General features: G+C 46.2%; 1 protein-coding gene across 6 annotated transcripts in view; it reads left to right on the top strand.

Annotated features, from left to right (window-relative positions):
* Positions 1–24,902, top strand: part of TIAM2 (TIAM Rac1 associated GEF 2) — a 643,262-nt gene that overhangs the window by 366,782 nt on the left and 251,578 nt on the right. The window lies entirely within an intron of this gene.

Below are 24,902 nucleotides of genomic sequence, written 5' to 3'. Positions count from 1 at the left end.
ATGGGGTCGGTGCAAGAAGGGAGACATTACAGTCATCGCTAGCTACAAAGTGAGCATGCTGTAATAACGTCCCGGCACTGTGATTGTGACATCGTCCAGGCAGCCCAACCTCAGGTTGAACTTCATTGATGACTAACATGGCAGCAGCACGAGACACCCATCAGCAACCTGCAACTGAGTCACAGGGGGCTGATGGGTGCACGTGAGTGCAGGCACTGGCCATCGTGCCATCTAAATGCCGCTGTCAGTGATTGACAAGGGCATTTAAATACTTAAAACAGCAGCAATCAAGGTGAGCTCTGATCACTGATGTTACAGGCAGATGCCAGCTGTGTATTACATCCAACATTTGCCTGATATGGCGCAGGCTCAGCTCCTGAACACGCTCCATACAATCATATCCCTAAGGTGACACCTATAACAAGGTTAGCAAATTTCACTTGTCTGTTCCTAAACATGGAAAGACAGATGGAATTCCCTAACGCATGTGAAAGTGCCCTAATAGGTTTAGTAAATATGCCCAAACATATGAATGCTTTAACACACCACAATGCACTGTTACATACACACATCTTACAAAAATACATAGAATTACAGATACACAGACATGCACACACACACAGACACGTGCAAACATGCCAGTACATGAATAAAACATCTGAACCTCCATCAGTACGTGGTACATCAATTGTAATAGGTCAGCCCCATATACCTTTGTATCGCATGAACCTACAACTCCCAGTATGTCCTTAACAATTGAGATACTGGGAGTTGCTGTCCTCAGTCATCATCAGACCGCAGACCGTGCAGGAACCACAGCACTGATGAGGTTGGCTGGATCACAAAAAAAAATTCACATCCAGGTATCTTTACGTCAGACATCTTCTTTGATTAGAGTCGTTCTCTTCCTTTTCGTCTCCATCTTGTCCAGACTCCATGATGACTCTTCTCATTCACAGCTGTTCTCCACAGACCTCCATCTTCTCTGGTCTTCTGCAGCACATCCCACACACAACGCCCCTAAAAATAGCAGAGTCATTACAATGCTCCTGAATAAAAATATCTGCCCTACACTGAGCCCATGTATAGACTACTAACTCTCACAATAATCCCTGCACAAACTATGACCCACACTAACCCTCTTATGGTACATGCCCTCCTCACTGTCCTCTCTTTTCTATACTGGGTCTCCTCTTCACACTGTCCTCTTACACTGTGTCCCCCCTATACTGCCCATCTCTATAATGTGCCCCCTCATCACACTACAGCATACTATTCCCTCCTTGCTGTGCCCTCACTCTGTCCCCCCAATACTACCGCATCTATATACCTCTCCCACACTACTTAGTCTTTATTCTGTGTACCCTCACTCTTTTATCCCCTATGCTGTCTCCTATCACATTCCTCCCACTCTCCATATTGTCTCCTCATACATCCCCCTTCTGTCCCAGCACCCATTCCCACCCTCCACTCGTTCACCATACTGTTTCTTCCCACATTCTCCCCATACTGTATCCTAAAATTTCTCCCCACCATCTCTCCCCAATTATAATCTTTGGAAGAGCACAAAGACACACAAAGACATGCAGAAGCACACATACACACATGAAGACATGCACACTTATGCGTGCAGACAGGCACTAGCAGACACACACACACTTGCAGATTGCACATATGCATAAATGGGGACACACATACACGCAGGCAAGTGCACTTATACACACATATGTACACAAAAATTCACGCTCAGACAAGCGCACACACAAATGTGGACATGCACACACACACACACACACACACACACACACACACACACACACACACACACCCACGCAGGTCAGCATGCACACACATGTATGAAGACATACACACAGGCATGCACACATATACACACACACAGGCATACACACAGGCATGAACACATTCACAGATACAGACATGCACACCCACACATAGGCATGCACACACAGGCATGCCCACACACACACACAGGCATGCACACATACACACAGGCATGCACACACAGACAAGCACACATACACACAGGTATGCACACATACACAAAGGCATGCACACACACAGACATGCACACACACACAGGCATGCACACATACACACAGGCATGCACATATACATGGCTTGAGGCAGTTTATAGGGACTCTATCAGCCTCTAAGGGGTGCCACCGTGCCTCCTGGGTGTAGGGTGGACAGGTAACGTGAAATTAGCTGTCCTGCCGGTCTCTGGAGCAAGGCAATAAAGATCATTACTCCCTCGGTGTTCTGGCTACCGGGCTTCTGCGCCTCAGAAGGAGGCAGACTGTGTAGGGCTGGTCCCCTTCTGATATCCACTCCTTTGCTACGACTTCCTTGCACGCTCGCTGCAATACAGTTCTGCCTTCAATGTCTCTTTCTAGGAGCTGCAGCTCTGAGGGCATGCACAGCTCTGTGTCCTTCTCCTTCGTTCTCTGACAGGATCCCACCCCTGTCAGGGACCAACTACCTGAACGAAACTAAGCCAGCAACTAAGTAACTTTCCCAACAGGCGTCCAGTTTTACCAATGTGGGGAGTGACCTAATAAATAGGAGCAAGAGCTCCCCCTGGTGGCCTGGAGTGTGAAATGTGTTGCATGTTTGTGATACCTGGATGCAGTTATCCTTCTTTGCCTCCAAACGTAACATCACTCTCCCCGAGAGGAAAGCAATACCACTGTGACGACCAGGACCCTGGGGCGCCGCAAGAGCTTATACTCTACATAAGAGAAAGAGGACTCCGACTCCACTGATTATCAGAGCTTACACTCTACAGATGAGAGACAGGACTCCACTCATTATCAGAGTTTATACTCTGCAGAAGAGAGAGTAGACTGTTGTGAATTTGGATTCTGGGCTCCCCCGGTGGCTACTGGTGGAATTGAACTGGTGTCTTCATCTTCTCTGTTCACCTGTTCCCATCAAGATGTGGGAGTCGCTATATAACCTTGCTGCTCTGTTAGTTGCTTGCCGGTCATCAATGTTATCAGAAGCCTCTCTGTGCTTGTTCCTGCTCCTAGACAACTACTAGATAAGTTGGACTCTTGTCCATGTTTGTTTTTGCATTTTTGTTCCAGTTCACAGCTGTAGTTTCGTTACTGTGTCTGGAAAGCTCTTGTGAACAGGAATTGCCACTCTGGTGTTATGAGTTAATGCCAGAGTTTTAAAGTAATTTCTGGATGATGTTTTGATAGGGTTTTTAGCTGACCATGAAAGTGTCCTTTCTGTCTTCTGCTATGTAGTAAGTGGACCTCAAATTTGCTAAACCTATTTTCATACTACGTTTGTTATTTCATCTTGATTCACCGCCAATACATGTGGGGGGCCTCTGTCTCCTTTCGGGGTATTTCTCTAGAGGTGAGCTAGGACTAATATTTTCCTCTGCTAGCTTTATTTAGTCCTCCGGCTGGTGCTGGGCATCTAGAATCAACGTAGGCATGCTACCCGGCCACTGCTAGTTGTGCGTTAGGTTTAGTTCATGGTCAGCTCAGTTTCCATCTTCCAAGAGCTAGTTCCTATATATGCTGATGCTATGATCTCTTGCCATTGAGATCATGACAGTTTGACCGGCCCACTAAAGGGTTAAAATCCTTGGCTGAGAAAGGAGAGAAATAAGTAGTCTGCTGAAATTTTTTTTTTTTTTTTTCTCTCCTTTGAATGGCTCTGTGTTCACCTGTTTGCAATGGATCTTCAGAGTGTAACTGCAGGTTTGAATAATCTCGCCACGAAGGTACAAAATTTGCAAGATTTTGTTTGTCATGCACCTGTATCTGAGCCAAGAATTCCTTTGCCGGAATTTTTCTCGGGGAATAGATCTGGGTTTCAGAATTTTCGAAATAATTGCAAATTATTTTTGTCCCTGAAATCTCGCTCTGCCGGAGATCCTGCACAGCAGGTCAGGATTGTGATTTCCTTGCTCCGGGGCGACCCTCAAGACTGGGCTTTTTCATTGACACCAGGGGATCCTGCGTTGCTCAATGTGGATGCGTTTTTTCTGGCCTTGGGGTTGCTTTATGACGAACCTCATTTGGAGCTTCAGGCAGAAAAAACTTTGATGTCTCTATCTCAGGGGCAAGATGAAGCGGAAATTTACTGCCAAAGATTCCGTAAATGGTCTGTGCTTACTCAGTGGAATGAGTGCGCCCTGGCGGCGACTTTCAGAGAGGGTCTCTCTGATGCCATTAAGGATGTTATGGTGGGGTTCCCTGTGCCTGCGGGTCTGAATGAGTCCATGACAATGGCTATTCAGATCGATAGGCGTTTGCGGGAGCGCAAACCAGTGCACCATCTGGCGGTGTCCACTGAGAAATCGCCAGAGAGTATGCAGTGTGATAGAATTCTGTCCCGAAGCGAGCGGCAGAATTTTAGACGGAAAAATGGGTTGTGTTTCTATTGTGGTGATTCTACTCATGTTATATCAGCATGCTCTAAGCGCACTAAAAAGCTTGGTAAATCTGTTTCCATTTGCACCTTACCGTCTAAGTTTATTCTATCTGTGACCCTGATTTGTTCTTTGTCATCTATTACCACGGACGCCTATGTCGACTCTGGCGCCGCTTTGAGTCTTATGGATTGGTCCTTTGCCAAACGCTGTGGGTATGATTTAGAGCCTTTGGAGACTCCTATTCCTCTGAAGGGGATTGACTCCACCCCATTGGCTAATAATAAACCACAATACTGGACACAAGTAACTATGCGTATTAATCCGGATCACCAGGAGATTATTCGCTTTCTGGTGCTGTATAATCTACATGATGATTTGGTGCTAGGATTGCCTTGGCTGCAATCTCACAACCCAGTCCTCGACTGGAAAGCTATGTCTGTGTTGAGCTGGGGATGTAAGGGGGCTCATGGGGATGTACCTGTGGTTTCCATTTCATCATCTATTCCCTCTGAAATTCCTGAGTTCCTGTCTGACTATCGTGACGTCTTTGAAGAATCCAAGCTTGATTCGTTACCTCCGCACCGAGAGTGCGATTGTGCCATAGATTTAATCCCGGGTAGTAAATACCCAAAGGGTCGTTTATTTAATCTGTCTGTGCCTGAACATGCTGCTATGCGTGAATATATAAAGGAGTCCTTGGAAAAGGGACATATTCGTCCATCGTCATCTCCCTTAGGAGCCGGTTTTTTCTTCGTGTCAAAAAAAGACGGCTCTTTGAGACCATGTATTGATTATCGGCTTTTGAATAAAATCACTGTTAAATATCAATACCCATTGCCGTTGCTGACTGATTTGTTTGCTCGCATAAAGGGGGCCAAGTGGTTCTCTAAGATTGACCTTCGTGGGGCGTATAATTTGGTGCGAATCAGGCAGGGGGATGAGTGGAAAACCGCATTTAATACGCCCGAGGGCCACTTTGAGTATTTAGTGATGCCTTTTGGTCTTTCAAATGCTCCGTCAGTTTTCCAGTCCTTTATGCATGATATTTTTCGCGATTATTTGGATAAATTTATGATTGTGTATCTGGATGATATTCTGATTTTTTCGGATGACTGGGACTCTCATGTCCAGCAAGTCAGGAGGGTTTTTCAGGTTTTGCGGTCTAATTCTTTGTGTGTGAAGGGTTCTAAGTGTGTTTTTGGGGTACAGAGGATTTCCTTTTTGGGATATATTTTTTCCCCCTCTTCCATTGAAATGGATCCTGTCAAGGTTCAAGCTATTTGTGATTGGACGCAGCCCTCTTCTCTTAAGAGTCTTCAGAAATTTTTGGGCTTTGCTAACTTTTATCGTCGATTTATTGCTGGTTTTTCGGATATTGCTAAGCCATTGACCGATTTGACTAAGAAGGGTGCTGATGTTGCTGATTGGTCCCCTGATGCTGTGGAGGCCTTTCGGGAGCTTAAGCGCCGTTTTTCCTCTGCCCCTGTGTTGCGTCAGCCTGATGTTGCTCTACCTTTTCAGGTTGAGGTCGACGCTTCTGAGATCGGAGCTGGGGCAGTGTTGTCGCAGAAAAGTTCTGACTGCTCCGTGATGAGGCCTTGTGCCTTCTTTTCCCGTAAATTTTCGCCCGCTGAGCGGAATTATGATGTTGGGAATCGGGAGCTTTTGGCCATGAAGTGGGCTTTTGAGGAGTGGCGCCATTGGCTTGAGGGGGCCAGACATCAGGTGGTGGTATTGACTGACCACAAAAATTTGGTTTATCTTGAGACTGCCAGGCGCCTGAATCCTAGACAGGCGCGCTGGTCATTATTTTTCTCTCGGTTTAATTTTGTGGTGTCATACCTACCGGGTTCTAAGAATGTTAAGGCGGATGCCCTTTCTAGGAGTTTTGAGCCTGACTCGCCTGGTAACTCTGAGCCCACAGGTATCCTTAAGGATGGAGTGGTATTGTCAGCCGTTTCTCCAGACCTGCGGCGGGCCTTGCAGGAGTTTCAGGCGGATAGACCTGATCGTTGCCCACCTGATAAACTGTTTGTTCCTGATGATTGGACCAGTAGAGTCATCTCTGAGGTTCATTCTTCTGCGTTGGCAGGTCATCCTGGCATTTTTGGTACCAGGGATTTGGTGGCAAGGTCCTTCTGGTGGCCTTCCTTGTCACGAGATGTGCGAGGCTTTGTGCAGTCTTGTGACGTTTGTGCTCGGGCCAAGCCTTGTTGTTCTCGGGCTAGTGGATTGTTGTTGCCCTTGCCTATTCCTAAGAGGCCTTGGACGCACATCTCGATGGATTTTATTTCAGATCTGCCTGTTTCTCAGAAGATGTCTGTCATCTGGGTGGTGTGTGACCGTTTCTCTAAGATGGTCCATTTGGTTCCTCTGCCCAAGTTGCCTTCTTCTTCCGAGTTGGTTCCTCTGTTTTTTCAAAATGTTGTTCGTTTGCATGGTATTCCTGAGAATATCGTTTCTGACAGAGGGACCCAATTCGTGTCTAGATTTTGGCGGGCATTCTGTGCTAGGATGGGCATAGATTTATCTTTTTCGTCCGCTTTCCATCCTCAGACGAATGGCCAGACTGAGCGGATTAATCAGACCCTGGAGACATATCTGAGGTGTTTTGTGTCTGCTGACCAGGATGATTGGGTTGCTTTTTTGCCATTGGCGGAGTTCACTCTCAATAATCGGGCCAGCTCTGCCACTTTGGTGTCCCCGTTTTTCTGTAATTCGGGGTTTCATCCTCGATTTTCCTCTGGTCATGTGGAATCTTCGGATTGTCCTGGAGTGGATGCTGTGGTGGAGAGATTGCATCAGATCTGGGGGCAGGTGGTGGACAATTTGAGGTTGTCCCAGGAGAAGACTCAGCTTTTTGCTAACCGCCGTCGTCGTGTTGGTCCTCGTCTTCATGTTGGGGACTTGGTGTGGTTGTCTTCTCGTTTTGTCCCTATGAGGGTCTCTTCTCCTAAGTTTAAGCCTCGGTTCATCGGCCCGTATAAGATATTGGAGATTCTTAACCCTGTTTCCTTCCGTTTGGACCTCCCTGCATCCTTTTCTATTCATAACGTTTTTCATCGGTCATTATTGCGCAGGTATGAGGTACCGGTTGTGCCTTCCGTTGAGCCTCCTGCTCCGGTGTTGGTTGAGGGTGAGTTGGAGTACGTTGTGGAGAAAATCTTAGACTCTCGTGTTTCCAGACGGAGACTCCAGTATCTGGTCAAGTGGAAGGGATACGGCCAGGAGGATAATTCTTGGGTGAATGCATCTGATGTTCATGCCTCTGATCTGGTTCGTGCCTTTCATAGGGCCCATCCTGATCGCCCTGGTGGTTCGGGTGAGGGTTCGGTGCCCCCTCCTTGAGGGGGGGGTACTGTTGTGAATTTGGATTCTGGGCTCCCCCGGTGGCTACTGGTGGAATTGAACTGGTGTCTTCATCTTCTCTGTTCACCTGTTCCCATCAAGATGTGGGAGTCGCTATATAACCTTGCTGCTCTGTTAGTTGCTTGCCGGTCATCAATGTTATCAGAAGCCTCTCTGTGCTTGTTCCTGCTCCTAGACAACTACTAGATAAGTTGGACTCTTGTCCATGTTTGTTTTTGCATTTTTGTTCCAGTTCACAGCTGTAGTTTCGTTACTGTGTCTGGAAAGCTCTTGTGAACAGGAATTGCCACTCTGGTGTTATGAGTTAATGCCAGAGTTTTAAAGTAATTTCTGGATGATGTTTTGATAGGGTTTTTAGCTGACCATGAAAGTGTCCTTTCTGTCTTCTGCTATGTAGTAAGTGGACCTCAAATTTGCTAAACCTATTTTCATACTACGTTTGTTATTTCATCTTGATTCACCGCCAATACATGTGGGGGGCCTCTGTCTCCTTTCGGGGTATTTCTCTAGAGGTGAGCTAGGACTAATATTTTCCTCTGCTAGCTTTATTTAGTCCTCCGGCTGGTGCTGGGCATCTAGAATCAACGTAGGCATGCTACCCGGCCACTGCTAGTTGTGCGTTAGGTTTAGTTCATGGTCAGCTCAGTTTCCATCTTCCAAGAGCTAGTTCCTATATATGCTGATGCTATGATCTCTTGCCATTGAGATCATGACAGTAGACACCGCTGATTATCAGAAAAGATTACTACAGAAGAGAGAGAGGATTCCACTGATTATATCAGAGCCTGCACTCTACAGAAGAAAGAGCGGACACCGCTGATTATCAGAGCTTACACTCTACAGAAGAGATAGAGGACTCCGCTGATTATCAGAGTTTACACTCTACAGAAGAGAGAGCGGATGCCGCTGATTATCAGAGCTTACACTCTACAGGAGAGAGAGATGACTCCACTGATTTTCAGAGCTTACACTCTACAGAAGAGAGAGGACGCCACTGATTATCAGAGCTTACACTCTACAGAAGAGAGAGAGGATGCCATTGATTATCAGAACTTACACTCCACAGAAGAGAGAGGACGCCGCTGATTATCTGAGTTTACACTCTACAGAAGAGAGAGAGGATGCCACTGATTATCTGAGCTTAGGGTACCGTTACACAAAACGATTTACCAATGATCACGACCAGCGATACGACCTGGCCGTGATCGTTGGTAAGTCGTTGTGTGGTCGCTGGGGAGCTGTCACACAGACAGCTCTCCAGCGACCAACGATGCCGAAGTCCCCGGGTAACCAGGGTAAACATCGGGTTACTAAGCGCAGGGCCGCGCTTAGTAACCTGATGTTTACCCTGGTTACCATCGTAAATGTAAAAAAAAACAAACAGTACATTCTCACATTCCGGTGTCACGTCCCTCGCCGTCTGCTTCCCGCACTGACTGTGAGTACCGGCCGTAAAGTAAAAGCAGAGCACAGCGGTGACGTCACCGCTGTGCCCTGCTTTCCGGCTGGCACTCACAGTCAGTGCTGGAAGCAAACGGCGAGGGACCTGACGGACACCGGAATGTGAGTATGTACTGTTTTTTTTTTTTTTACATTTACGATGGTACCCAGGGTAAACATCGGGTTACTAAGCGCGGCCCTGCGCTTAGTAACCCGATGTTTACGCTGGTTACAAGCGAATGCATCGCTGGATCGGTGTCACACACACTGATCCAGTGATGACAGCGGGAGATCCAGCGACGAAATAAAGTTCCAAACGATCTGCTACAACGTACGATTCTCAGCGGGGTCCCTGATCGCTGCTGCGTGTCAGACACAGCGATATCGTATGGATATCGCTGGAACGTCACGGATCGTACCGTCGTAGCGACAAAAGTGCCCCTGTGAGACGGTACCCTTACACTCTACAGAAGAGAGAGAGGACTCCACTGATTATCTGAGCTTACACTCTACAGAAGAGAGAGAGGACTCCACTGATTATCTGAGGTTACACTCTACAGAAGAGAGAGGACGCCACTGATTATCTGAGCTTACACTCTACAGAAGAGAGAGAGGACTCCACTGATTATCTGAGCTTACACTCTACAGAAGAGAGAGAGGATGCCGCTGATTATCTGAGCTTACACTCTACAGAAGAGAGAGGACGCCACTGATTATCTGAGCTTACACTCTACAGAAGAGAGAGAGGACACCACTGATTATCTGAGCTTACACTCTACAGAAGAGAGAGAGGACTCCACTGATTATCTGAGGTTACACTCTACAGAAGAGAGAGGACGCCACTGATTATCTGAGCTTACACTCTACAGAAGAGAGAGAAGACTCCACTGATTATCTGAGCTTACACTCAACAGAAGAGAGAGAGGACGCCACTGATTATCTGAGCTTACACTCTACAGAAGAGAGAGAGGATGCCGCTGATTATCTGAGCTTACACTCTACAGAAGAGAGAGGACGCCACTGATTATCTGAGCTTACACTCTACAGAAGAGAGAGAGGACACCACTGATTATCTGAGCTTACACTCTACAGAAGAGAGAGAGGACTCCACTGATTATCTGAGGTTACACTCTACAGAAGAGAGAGGACGCCACTGATTATCTGAGCTTACACTCTACAGAAGAGAGAGAAGACTCCACTGATTATCTGAGCTTACACTCTACAGAAGAGAGAGGACTCCACTGATTATCTGAGCTTACACTCTACAGAAGAGAGAGAGGATGCCGCTGATTATCTGAGTTTACACTCTACAGAAGAGAGAGGATGCCACTGATTATCTGAGGTTACACTCTACAGAAGAGAGAGAGGACGCCACTGATTATCTGAGCTTACACTCTACAGAAGAGAGAGAGGACTCCACTGATTATCTGAGCTTACACTCTACAGAAGAGAGAGGACGCCACTGATTATCTGAGCTTACACTCTACAGAAGAGAGAGAAGACTCCACTGATTATCTGAGCTTACACTCAACAGAAGAGAGAGAGGACGCCACTGATTATCTGAGCTTACACTCTACAGAAGAGAGAGAGGATGCCGCTGATTATCTGAGCTTACACTCTACAGAAGAGAGAGGACGCCACTGATTATCTGAGCTTACACTCTACAGAAGAGAGAGGACACCACTGATTATCTGAGCTTACACTCTACAGAAGAGAGAGAGGACTCCACTGATTATCTGAGGTTACACTCTACAGAAGAGAGAGGACGCCACTGATTATCTGAGCTTACACTCTACAGAAGAGAGAGAAGACTCCACTGATTATCTGAGCTTACACTCTACAGAAGAGAGAGGACTCCACTGATTATCTGAGCTTACACTCTACAGAAGAGAGAGAGGATGCCGCTGATTATCTGAGTTTACACTCTACAGAAGAGAGAGGACGCCACTGATTATCTGAGGTTACACTCTACAGAAGAGAGAGAGGACGCCACTGATTATCTGAGCTTACACTCTACAGAAGAGAGAGAGGACTCCACTGATCTGAGCTTACACTCTACAGAAGAGAGAGGACGCCACTGATTATCTGAGCTTACACTCTACAGAAGAGAGAGAAGACTCCACTGATTATCTGAGCTTACACTCAACAGAAGAGAGAGAGGACGCCACTGATTATCTGAGCTTACACTCTACAGAAGAGAGAGAGGATGCCGCTGATTATCTGAGTTTACACTCTACAGAAGAGAGAGGACGCCGCTGATTATCTGAGGTTACACTCTACAGAAGAGAGAGAGGACGCCACTGATTATCTGAGCTTACACTCTACAGAAGAGAGAGAGGACTCCACTGATTATCTGAGCTTACACTCTACAGAAGAGAGAGAGGACGCCACTGATTATCTGAGCTTACACTCTACAGAAGAGAGAGAGGACTCCACTGATTATCTGAGCTTACACTCTACAGAAGAGAGAGAGGACGCCGCTGAATATCAGAACTTACACTCTACAGAAGGGATAGAGGACTCCGCTGATCATAAAAGCTTACACTCCACATAAGTAAAAGAAAGAAGACCCATCTGATCATGAAGCCCGGCTATGTGTAGCACAAGCGATCAGAAGATTGCAGCTTCTAACCTCCCGTGGAGACTATTGAAGCCAGTAAAAAGTAAAAAAAACTTTATATATATATATATATATATATATATTTTTTTTTTTTTATATACATATATATATTTATATATATAAAAGTTTAAATCACCTCCCATTCGCCCCTTCAAAATAAAGCAAAAAAAAATTTAAAATACATATATTTGGTATTGCCACATTCAGAATGGCAAAACTGATCTATCAATTAATAAAAAGAATTAATCCTATCAATAAACAGCATAATGAGAAATAAAATCAAAGTGCCAGAATTAAATTTTTTGGTTGTCACAGTATTGCATTAAAATGCGATAACAGGAGATGAAAAGAACGTATCTACACCAAAATGGTATCAATAAAAACGTCAGCTCGACGTGCAAAAAATAAGTCCTCACCCAGCCGCAGATGCCGAAAAATAGAGACACTATGGAAAATGGCGACTTTTTTTTATTTTTTTTACAAACTTTGGATTTTTTTCCACCACTTAAATAAAAATGAACCTAGACATGTTTGGTATCTACGAACTCTTAATGACCTGGAAAAACATAATGGTGGTAATTTTTAGTATTTAGGGAACACGGTAGAAAAAAAATGGGAAATGGCACTTGTTTGGCAATTTCACTGCACTTTGAATTTTATTCCCATTTTTCAGCTCACTATATAGTAAAAACAATGTTGTTGTTCAAAAGTACAACTCATCCTGCAAAAAATAAGCCCTCACATGGTCACATAGATGAAAAAATAAAAAAGTTATGGCTCTGGAAAGAAGGGGAGCAAAGAGAAAAAGCGGAAATTCTCAAGAGTCTTTTCCATTAAAGGTGTATTCCCTTCTCATAGAGTGATGGAATATCACGAAGATATCACCCCATGACAGGTGGGAGCTCGGCTTCTAGGATGACCAGCAATCCCAAGAATAAAGAGACTACAGAGCTGTCTCTTCAGTCTTTCCCTGCATAGCTTTGTTGAAGCCCCTTTGTTTTCAAGATGTCTGACCATGTATCTGAAGGATGTTGATGGTGTGATGCAAGTTTCATTTAGCCCCTCTTCTCAGGAAACTGTAGTGGACTTTTCTATAGCTCTCTTTAGTGTTCATACAAACCTATACTGAAAAACGATTGACATATGGACATTAAAATATTTCACTCAGATGCCACAAGGTATTTAACTACTTATCCTAGGGTCTGTCTGATAGCATTAAGCTGCATTTGTCAGTTTGTGTCTGGACGCAGGATCTAAGGTTATCTAAGGCTTGCTTTCTGCTCGTTTTGGGATGTCTATAACATGTGGAGGTTTTGCATATGGCTTTATACGTTTTTTAATTACCCCCTGGTGCCATTACCAGTCATTTACCAGTGATTAGACACAAATGCCGGAATTATGGGGACAGCATCATTAGGTTTAAAGTTAAAATAAGGTAAAACACATGCTCCAATTTATTATCAGGGCCTGATCAGAAAACTCTTGAAAAAGAACATCTGGCATAGACTGAGATATATTGATTGGTTCCAGATTGTTACTTTGTGAAACCTCATGGTACAAAACAAATACCAGCCTCCATGTAAGTAATTAAACGTGTTTCTGAGATGAGAAAACTTAGTTTATGTTACTTTGAATTATTAGGTTTCCATTTCTGGTCAATTTTCGTTTCATAAAAGCTATGATCAAAAAGACATGTTGCATTCTATGTAACTTGTATTACATGACTCCTGACACAACTGCATGTCAGAAGCTGTCCCTTTTATTATCCTGTACACGCCATGCTTTTATATAAATGTTCTTACATCCAATACAGTCTTTTATTATATAGTCATTTATAGTCATATAACATACTCAGTTTGCATCTTGGGAATGGATATTGACAAAAAATACATGACCCTGGTAATGTCGAGCGATTGGGGTGAGGGGAACCCACCCCACCCGCTACTGCACATAGCTCCAAGTGCAAGCCCCATTGACCCCCAAATAAAACACATACAACAATTTCTTTGGAATAGTAATGGCCACAGCAGCCTTTTATTAATTTAACATAAACAACAAACATTGTAATGTATAGAACCACCAACAATGAAAAACTGTGAAGGAGTCCTTGGAGCTCCCAAAGAATCTGGTGACCCACACAGCAAAGCGTGACCATTATCAAAGCCAAATTACTCCCAGCCGTTTCCATACTGGCTCGGGAGCACCAAAAACCCCATAAGGTTCGCTGATCACGCTAAAAACCAGGGGAACCGACTCCACCTGCCGGAACCCCCACCCCCGTCACCAGATCCAAAAAACCACTTGAACTCTAAATACAGAGGAGCCATCAGCCAATGGCTCCCCCAACCCAATTTCCACCAACTCCAAGGACTCCCCCCAGCCACCACAACGAGGGACTTTGAATACCTCAAAGGCCCGAGACCCCACCAAAACGAAACGCTATGGCCTTCTCCACACCCTCCTGCAAACCAAGCGCCCAGAAATCAATTCCCACCGCATTTAAATGCACCCCATCAGCCAGCCAAAAGGCCCCAACACCTTTTTCCAATTCAAAATGCCTTACGGCAACTCCACCATTCCGTACAACAAAAGCAGACACTGCTCTGTTAACTTTGATCCTCGCCTTATTAAGTTTGTCCAAAGACCACATATTCCGCCACCGCTTTCGCGGCACTATCTCGGACCAAACCACTGCCAAACCAGGATATAAAAGCCACAACCGTAGCAAATCTTGCTTAATATCCCTGATTAACTCTCTGAAAGGTCTCACCCCCAAATCATTACCCCCCACATGCAACACCAGAATATCTGGTGACTTATCCAGAACGACCACCTTGTGAAACTCCTTCAGGACCCTGTTCCAAGCCATGCCTCTGAAGCCAATCCAACGGACCACCGCCACCGACCGATCGAAGCCCAGCTGTCTACCCTCCGACCGCACGTCCGCTCTCAAGGCTCCCCAATGGACATAAGAATGGCCGAAAATCCACACAAGCAATGGAACAGAACCTGAAAGATACAAACATAGACGGTTAAAACACTGCTAAAGGCAACAAACCATAAACAACTGAAGCCTCAAAACACCCGAACAACCTTCCGATCAATATCTAACATAACTGCGGTACCTATTGGACGACCATCTACCAATCCGCTTAATAACCTCGGAATCCAAACCACCCAAAGCAGCAGCAGTTGCCGCCCCAATACGAAACGAATGAGGAGCAAAACGAGAATCGTCCAAACCTAAAGCTCTAACCGCCTTTTTGAAAACCATATTAAACTGATAACGCGACAGCGATGACCCATCCCTGTGGCAAAGCAACGAACCTTCCCTGGAAGGGATCCACCCCCAAAAGCATTTCAAACAGTCGACGGGGCACATTCTAGACCCCGCAACCAAACCGAGCACAACCTTCCTTCCTCGACCAATTTGGTCCGTCTTAGAGCAACGTAACCAGAACTCCACACGCCCATCAGATAAAAAGACATTGCGCGCCAAAATTCCCCCCGACACTTTCTTATTGGGAGACACCAACTCCCCAACTCTTAGCGCGCCGAAAAAGGCAAAAGAAAAAGCCAGTCTGAACAAACAGTGTTCAAAATCCGAGTCACAACAATCCCCCAACACTTCGCCCAATTCTTCCAACATAACAAAAGACACAGGACGCCGGGAATCCAAGCGACCATATTGTCTACGGAAACCTTTCACTGCCTGTTTTACCAAAAACACTTTGGACAAGTCTTGCTTTCCCCTTATCTTACAACCAAAAGCCAGAGCAGCTAACAAACGCGACACCTTAGACCACGACCAGCCTTCAGCAAAACCCCGACTCAGCCATGACAACAAAACACCCACCTGCGAATCAAAATCCCCCGCCCCAGGGTAAAAGGACAATTCCCTTTTCCATGAAAGCCAAGCCGCCTGATAAGCCTCCCAAGTTTTGGGAGCCAACGATGACCTTATCAGATCTTCTGCATCCCGGATACCACAAGCCAAAGCTCTGCCGGGCATTCCAGACCGCTGATCTCTGCCTCCGGCGCCAAGGACCGAAAACGCTCGAACTGAAAACGAGAAAGAGAGTCAGCAATTGAGTTACACACCCCAGGCACATGAGTAGCAGTAACCTGTGAATTCAATTCCAAACAACGAAGAACCAGTTGCCGCAAAACCCGCACCACCGGAGGTGAAGACGCTGTGAGACCATTCACTGCACAAACCACCCCCATGTTATCACAGTTGAAACGAATGCGCCTATTACGGAACTCCTGTTTCCACAAATGAACTGCCACCAAAATCGGGAAAAGTTCCAGAAGCGCAATATTCCGTACTAATCCCAACGAGAACCATTCCGCAGGCCAAGATGCAGCACACCACTGCCCTCTGAAGTACGCCCCAAAACCACTGCTGCCAGCCGCATCAGTGAACAAATCCAACGACTCATTACCTACTACTTCCTCCATCATCAAAGAACGACCATTGTAAGTTTCCAAAAAGGTGCTCCAAACTGCCAAATCCTCTTTTAGGTCAGCCGATAAACGAACAAAATGATGCGGAGCCCGTACTCCAGCCGTAGCACTCGCTAACCTCCTGGAAAAAACTCTCCCCATCGGCATCACCCTACAAGCAAAATTGAGTTTTCCCAGCAATGATTGCAAATCCCGCAACGACAGTTTCTTCACACGACGCGCCCGAGCCAAATCCTCACGCAATCCTTCTATCTTCTCCACAGGCAGCCGAAACTCCCAGGCCAATGTATCAATAACAATGCCCAGAAAGCTCAAACACGTGCTTGGACCTTCCGTCTTACCAGGGGCCAATGGAACCCCAAACCGATCGGCCACCCATTCGACAGCCCTCAACAGCCTATTGCAACGATCAGACCCAGCCGGGCCCACACACAAAAAATCGTCCAGATAGTGAATGATTGATTCACAATCTGAGACGTCCTTAATTGCCCATTCCAAAAATGAACTGAATGTTTCAAACAAAGCACACGATAAAGAACATCCCATGGGCAAACATCTATCCACAAAGAAACCCCCCTCCCAACAACAACCAAGAAGTCTAACACTATCCGGATGAACCGGCAACAACCGAAATGCCGCTTCAATATCAGTTTTAGCCAACAAAGCCCCTTTTCCAAACTTACGAACCCACCCAATGGCCTCATCAAAAGACGCATAAACCACTGAGCAAAGCTCCGGGGCAATACCGTCGTTAACTGAGAAACCACGTGGATAAGACAGGTGATGAATCAAACGAAACTTGCCCACTTCCTTCTTGGGCACCACACCTAGGGGGGAAACCACCAAATCCTCAAACGGCGGAGCCAAAAATGGACCGGTCATCCTGCCCAAAGCCACTTCCTTATACAACTTCTCCGAGACAATCTCCCTATGCACAAAAGCCGACCGCAAGTTCTTAATAACCCGAGGCACCTCAAAAGACGGGGCCGGAATAACAAAACCAAACTGAAAACCCCTAAGTAACAACTCGGCCGCCTCTCTCTTCGGATATCTATTTAGATAGGGGGCCATCCTTTCCAGACTCACCGGCGTCACCCCCATGGGAATTCCCGGCCCCTGACTTCGATTTTGTTTTCTTGAAGCATTTTGAGGCCCCGTGCGAGGAGCCACTACAATGGGAGCATAAGTGCTTGAACTTGCAGTTAACTCCGAACTTACACTGCCCATCATTGAATTGCCAGCACAAACCCGCTTTATGTCCCCCCGACTGACTAGACTGGCCAGACGCCCCCGTACTGCTGGACTGACTCCCCTGACCGGAAGATCCGGCTCCCCCCTGAAAGGAATGACCGAATCTATACTGCGCCATCACACGTAACCAAAGGCCTATGTCCTTTTGGTCCCAACGCAACGTTGGACGAATCGCTTTCCTCTGCCGAAATTGCTCGTCATACCTCAACCAAGCCTGCCCCCCGTACACCCTATGTGCCTCCCCAATTGAGTCCATATAGCAGAACAGACCCGAACAATTCTCCGGCGCCCTCTCACCAATCACACTAGCCAGTATCGCGAAAGCTTGTAGCCAATTAATGAAAGTCTGAGGAATAAGCCGCCATCTGCGCTTCTCCTCTTCCTCCTTCTTGCTGTCCTCCTTCTTCCCCTTATCCAGGTTAAATTTTTCCAGAGGAAGCAATGAAAAAATTTCAACGTACTCATCCTTAACAATTTTTTCCTTCACCTCTTTTTTAAGGTGCGCCCCCAAAGGGCCCTCAAAACAAACATATACCTCCCCGTGAGCCCTATCATCCAAGTGAACGCGACATTCCTTCTCCTTGTCCGTCTGAACTGAAACCGAAACCGGAGCCACGGGGCTAACCGCCACTGGACGTGCACCAATAACCCCTCCACCATAACCCATCCAGGCCGCCAGATGCCTCTGATCATTCATACCCCCTTCCAACCTTACCAGTAAATCCCGAACGTTATTTAACACCGCACGTATACCACCCGAATCCCCTTCACTCGGGACCAAAGCCCCAGAAGCAAATCCCCCATCCCCCTGCAGCCTCTGAATAACTGGAGGGGATAACAATTGAGTAGATAGTAGGGACACAGACGCACACTCACCAGGCTGCGAGGGAGCTGTGATCCCTCCAGCCGGAATACCTGGGTCCTGCCGACTCCGTCCTGTGGAAAACGATCCGTCTGAAGGGGATAATCCTGCGCGTTCGTGATGTGGATCCAGCTGCACTTCCCGTGACACTCCAGCAGGCGGCAATGCAGAAACTGCTGCCAGCCGACCACCAGATAGCTGCAGCGATGCAGATCCTGCGCTCCCATCAATCCCTGCAGTGACCACCATGGTATCCGGAACTCCCGGCGCAGAAGAAGGTCCTGCTGCTGCAATCAGGGTCGGCCCGTGGGCTCCAGGGCCACCCGGTCCATAACTGCCGCTCTGCCCACTCCTGTTTAAAGCTGAGGCAGGCCGCGCGGCAGGGACATCACCGCCGCGGCCCCCCGCTGCACGCTGCCTCCCACGCTGACCAGCTCGCACAGGCTCCGCCCCCGGGATGCTACGAGGTGAAGGCCTAGCAGCCGCTGATGAGCCCCCTCTGGCTGCCGGATTCCTCCCAGGCCGGGGCGCGCTGGCACCGCGACTAGGTGGCGCCCGGCCTGGAGGGTCCCTGGAGGGGCTCCTACGCCGACGGGGGGCCCGGGGAGCTACGTCGGGAGAGAGACGCTCCGGAGGCCTGGCCCTGCGCGACCGCCGCAAAGGGGAAGCCGCCGCTGCCGCTGGACCGCCGCTCCCAACAATTCCTGCCACCTGTTGCTGCAGCCAGCCGGGAGGGTGCGAAGCAGCCGCAGCCCTCAGACTCTCCAGGGCACGATCCACCTCGGACATGGTGAGTTGCACACAGGATTTCCTTCACCTCACAGGATGCCCAGAGAGCGGGAACTGCCAATCCCCACCCCCCCCACCGCTATTTAAACTCCCGCTTTTCTCAAAGCCCCTCCCAATTAACCCTAACCCCTCCCTCCATCCCATGGTCATGTTGACCTTCACTTACACCGCTGGGGGGAGGGGCGGCTCCAGCTCCGGCCCTTACTTACACTGGGTACGGAAGACCCCTTTAAATTTTTCACTCTTTGTTTCAATGCAGCCATTTGGTAAATTCAAGTTCATTTTTGTTCTCATTAATGTGCACTCTACACCCCATCGGCCTTTCCGTATGCTCTTCAGGATGTCCGTCACCACCTGGGACCATCCAACATACAAGTCTCTCAGTGCGCTATTCAGGGATCCGATCCTACTTCCAGGATCTCCCAACACACAAGTCTTCAGATCCACAGTCTCTCAGTGCGCTATTCAGGGATCCGGTCCACACACAGGACCTCCCAACACACAAGCAGTCAAGGATCTACACACTCTCCATTTCAGAGACCATGTGACCACACCATGGTCACATTATGTACCTGTAACCACTCCTATAGATGGGTGGTGTGTGTGGTTAGCCCGACCCGCCCAGCTCTCCAGCTAACCCTGCACGCCTCCCTTTACAAACTATACAAACACTTGTGGGACTACAGGTCTCAGAACAACATTATTACTGGCTTACAGTGCTGACTCCCTCTGCGACACATACCGGCCATTTACAATTCTGCCGGTCACTGTTTCAGCATCATAATCACAGATACGCCTCCATGCGCATCCCAGGGAGCACCTGCAGCGCCCCCTAGTTGTAACAGGGGTCACTGCATCACACATCCTTTAGATGGTTCTACTATTTCAATGGAGTCCAGCTGTGTTTAATTAAACTGATAGGACTTGATTTGGAAAGCCGCACACCTGTCTATATAAGACCTCACAGCTCACAGTGCATGTCAGACCAAATGAGAATTGTGAGGTCAAAGGAACTGGTTCAGAAACAGAATTGTGGCAAGGCACAGATCTGGCCAAGGTTACAAAAGAATTTCCGCAGCACTCAAGGTTCCTAAGAGCACAGTGTCCTCCATAATCCTTAAATGGAAGAAGTTTGGGACCAACAGAAGTCTTCCTAGACCTGGCCATCCAGCCAAACTGAGCAATCTTGGGAGGAGAGCCTTAGGTAAAGAAAGGTAAAGAAGAACCCCAAGATCACTGTGGCTGATCTCCAGAGATGCAGTAGGGAAATGAGAGAAAGTTCCACAAAGTCAACTACACTGCAGCCCTCCACCTGTTGGGCCTTTATGGCAGAGTGGCGCTACGGAAGCCTCTCCTCAGTGCAAAACATATGAAAGCCTGCATAGAGTTTGCCAAAAAACACATGAATAATAATAATAATCTTTATTTTTATATAGCGCTAACATATTCCGCAGCGCTTTACAGTTTTGCACACATTATCAACACTGTCCCCGATGGGGCTCACAACCTAAATTCCCTATCAGTATGTCTTTGTAATGTGGGAGGAAACTGGAGTGCCCGGAGGAAACCCACGCAAACACGGGGAGAACATACAAACTCCTTGCAGATGTTGTCCAAGGTGGGATTAGAGCCCACATCAAAGTCACGACATGTCAGCTGTTTTGTACAGATGACATTTGCGCGCAATAGCGGCAGGTGAAATCGCGATTCACCCGCCGCTATTAACCAGTTAAATGCCGCTGTCAAACGCTGAGAGCGACATTTAACTACCGCTTCCGGACGCTCGGCCGGAAATGCGCGCATCGCCGACCCCGTCACATGATCGGGGGTCAGCGATGCATCGGCATAGTAACCAGAGGTCTCCTTGAGACCTCTATGGTTACTATGCCGGCTTGCTGTGAGCGCCACCCTGTGGTCGGCGCTCATAGCAAGCTTGCAATTCAGCTACATAGGAGCGATCTGATGATCGCTGCTATGTAGCAGAGCCGATCAGGCTATGCCAGCTTCTAGCCTCCCGTGGGGGTTATTGAAGCATGGCAAGAGTTAAAAAAAAATGTTTTTCAAAAATATGAAAAAAAATAAAATAAATAAAAGTTTAAATCACCCCCCCTTCGCCCCATCCAAAGTAAAATAATAAAAAAAAGTTAAACATACACATATTTGGTATCGCCACGCTCAGAATCACCCGATCTATCAATTAAAAAAAAGCATTAACCTGATTGCTAAACAGCGTAGTGAGAAAAAAATTCTAAATGCCAGAATTACGTTTTTTTGGTCGCCACCACATTGCATTAAAATGCAATAACGGGCGATCAAAAGAACATAATATCAATAAAAAAATGCGGGGGCCAAAGGCCCAGTCAGCTCACCAACAGACAACAGGAGCACGTGAACCTGTCCTGACCCAGACGTAGCAACAGCTGAAGACATAAGAAATGTGAAGATTGTTCCAGCTCCTTTCTGATTAAAAATCCTTTATTGATCCATATCCTTAAAAATCATCCCTGCACAAAAGGGAATGTGAACAGCGACAAAAACCTGCTATTAGCTACGCGTTTCGATCTAAAAGATCTTCATCATGGCTATCCAAAAAAATTAGAAACGCCAGAATTACGTTTTTTTGGTCGCCACCACATTGCATTAAAATGCAATAACGGGCGATCAAAAGAACATATCTGCACAAAAGTGGTATCATTAAAAACACCAGCTTGGCACGCAAAAAATAAGCCCTCACTTGACCCGAGATCCCGAAAAATGGAGACGCTACGGGTATTGGAAAGTGGCACAATTTTTTTTATTTATTTATTTTTTTTTTAGCAAAGTTTGGAATTTTTTTTCACCACTTAGAAAAAAATTAACCTAGACATATTTGGTGTCTATGAATTCGTAATGACCTGGATAATCAGTCAGTTTTAGCATTTAGTGAACCTTGCAAAAATGCCAAACAAAAAACAAGTGTGGGATTGCACTTTTTTGGGAATTTCACCACACTTAGAATTTTGTTCCCATTTTCTAGTACATGACATGGTAAAGCCAATGGTTTCGTTCAAAAGTACAACTCGTCCCGAAAAAATAAGCCCTCACATGGCCATATTGACGGAAAAATATAAAAGTTACGTCTCTGGGAAGGAGGGAAGTGAAAAACGAAAACACAAAAACGAAAAAGGGCCGCGGCGCATCAGTGTGATGTGCAATGGTCACTGGTGTTACCAGTGTGATATATAATGGCCGCTCTCTGCTCTCCTGGTCTCATTGCAGAGCTGTGTGTGATTATACCTGACACATCTGCAGGTTCCTATCAGCTTCCAGCTCACAGTGAGGCCAGTCTCACACGTCCAGATAATTCCGGTACCGGAAAAATCGGTACCGGAGTTATCCGTGTCCGTGTGCTCACGTGGCACATCAGTGTGGCACACGTGCGGCAGCCGTGTGCCGCCCGTGTGCCGACTGGGTACCACACGGACCGTGCAGGAGACAGCGCTAGAGATAAGCGCTGTCCCCTGCATCTGGTGCTGAAGCCGGAATTCATTCCTTCTTCCCACCAGCGTTCGCTGGAGAGAAGGAATGAAAAATCATTGTTTTTTTTTTTTTCTTTAAAATAAAGATCCTTGTCACCATCCCTCTCCCACCCCCTGTGCGCCCGCCCGCTGGAAATAAAATACTCACCCAGCTCCCTCGATGCTTCCTCTCAGTGCCGCAGCTTCTTACTGTATGAGCGGTCACGTGGTACCGCTCATTACAGTGATGAATATGCGGCTCCACCCCTATTATTCATCACTGTAATAAAGTACAGCTTTAAATAATTTACAGTTTGTTTTCCTTTCCATAGAGATTATTTTTATATTTTGGACATGTGTGCTTTTTTTCTGGTTTTACTTTTACTATTTTTTATTAGATTTTTGTATGTACTTTAAACACTGTATCTCTCATATAGTCTTAAAAGAAGTAGGGTGAAGGGTATATGTGTCTGGGGGGGGGGGCAATTTTAATACATCAAGGCAGGTTTTTTTTCTATGATTTCCCTTGTAACTGGAGCTGGTATATTAGCCCCACCTACAAGGATATTTCATCCTTCAGATGACTCAGGAAAAGGGCTTCCTAATCTGTATACCCTGCTCTAGCTCAGCATTGTGTTTAAAGAGGTAGAGGCCATAAACATAGTAATAAATCACATTTGTCTTCTCTCAGGGAAGTGCTTCTGTATCTGGCAGCAGCTTCCCTCCCCAGATCTCCTCATCTCATCTGAACACTGATTAGACTGCATTGACATTTTATAATGTCAGTGCAAAGATAACAATGGACCGCCTGGACGTTTGTAGTCTAAGGGCAGTCCGGAAGAAGTTAAACACTCCCCATTTTTTTTTTGCTATCCTCAGTTACCAGGATATGATTGCAGTCTACAGTGCTAAGCTCTTCCCTTAATTTAGGGATTTTTAGCGCTTTCCTAAAGTTCCAGGTTTTTGTATTTTTGTATTTCCCTTTGTAATGTTTTATTACTTTGAAACTTACTATATTGTGGTTGCTGCTGCCCAAGCATTCACGGACCTCTAGATCTGATATTGCATCTGGTCTATCTGTCAGGACAAGATCCAGCAAGTTGTCTCCTTTCTTTGGTTCATCAAACAACTTAGAGACAATTATCTTGAAGTGTGGATAAGAACTTTCAGCCTGTTCTGATTTATCAAGACACGCAGTGATCTTTTCCTCAGGATTGGTAGCAAAATGTATGCCATAATTGGCTCCATACTTTTTTGGGATGTTCACAATGCCACAGTGACTAGTTTATGTAGCTTACTGTACATTGATTAACCTAAAAAATAAATAAAAAAATGACTTGGGGTCTCTCCCATTTTTGGTAACCAGCTAAGGTAAAGAAGACAGCTGAGAGCTGATATTATCAGGCTGGGAAGATCCATGGTTATTATGCCCTCCCCAGCCTAAAAATGCCAGCCCATAGCCACCCCAAAATTGGAGCATAACAACAGATGCTCCAATTCTGGCTCCTCACTTTTGCTCTTCATGATTGCCCTGATGCGTTGGCAATCAGATTAATGGTAGTTGGGGTTGATCTTAGCTGTGAATTGTCCAAAAACACAGCTGACAATTGAGATCAATATTTTAGCCAATCTACGACTTTGGTCATGGTCTGTGTCTCAGCTGGAATATGGATACTTCCAGTGAGGCATATGCTTCATTCTCAGGTAGTAGGCATAAAGTAGTGGATTTGTTTTTTTCACAGTATTTCTTTAAATAGGCTTCCCTGAACATAGGGCATTACATTGCCTTCCACTGGTGAAACACCCATTGCCAACTGTGCTACTTAGCATCTGATAATTTTTCCTTCAGTAACAGCTAATGCAGATAAGCGTATTATTAAAACTGGATACCACACGGAAAGCACACTGACCAATGGGGCTGTTCAGATGACAGATTTTTCATGCAGACTGAGTATATATATATGAGAAAAAAAATCTAAGCATGGACTATTCTTTTGCATTTTGGATGAAACTCACCTATTCAACTCTATGAATGCCCAAAAAGAAAAAACAAATTATCCCATGCAGCCCATTCATATTGCATTTGATTTGTAAGGGTGTATTGCAATTCTTAACATAGAAATCTGTAAATAAACTTGTAATTTAAAAAAAAAAAGTTAATATATAAGCAAGGGTGTCATTTGGACGTTAAAG

Source organism: Ranitomeya variabilis, chromosome 2, assembly GCF_051348905.1.
Source record: "Ranitomeya variabilis isolate aRanVar5 chromosome 2, aRanVar5.hap1, whole genome shotgun sequence".
In the NCBI taxonomy this organism is placed as follows: domain Eukaryota; kingdom Metazoa; phylum Chordata; class Amphibia; order Anura; family Dendrobatidae; genus Ranitomeya; species Ranitomeya variabilis.
This window is presented reverse-complemented; position numbering and strand designations above follow the sequence as displayed.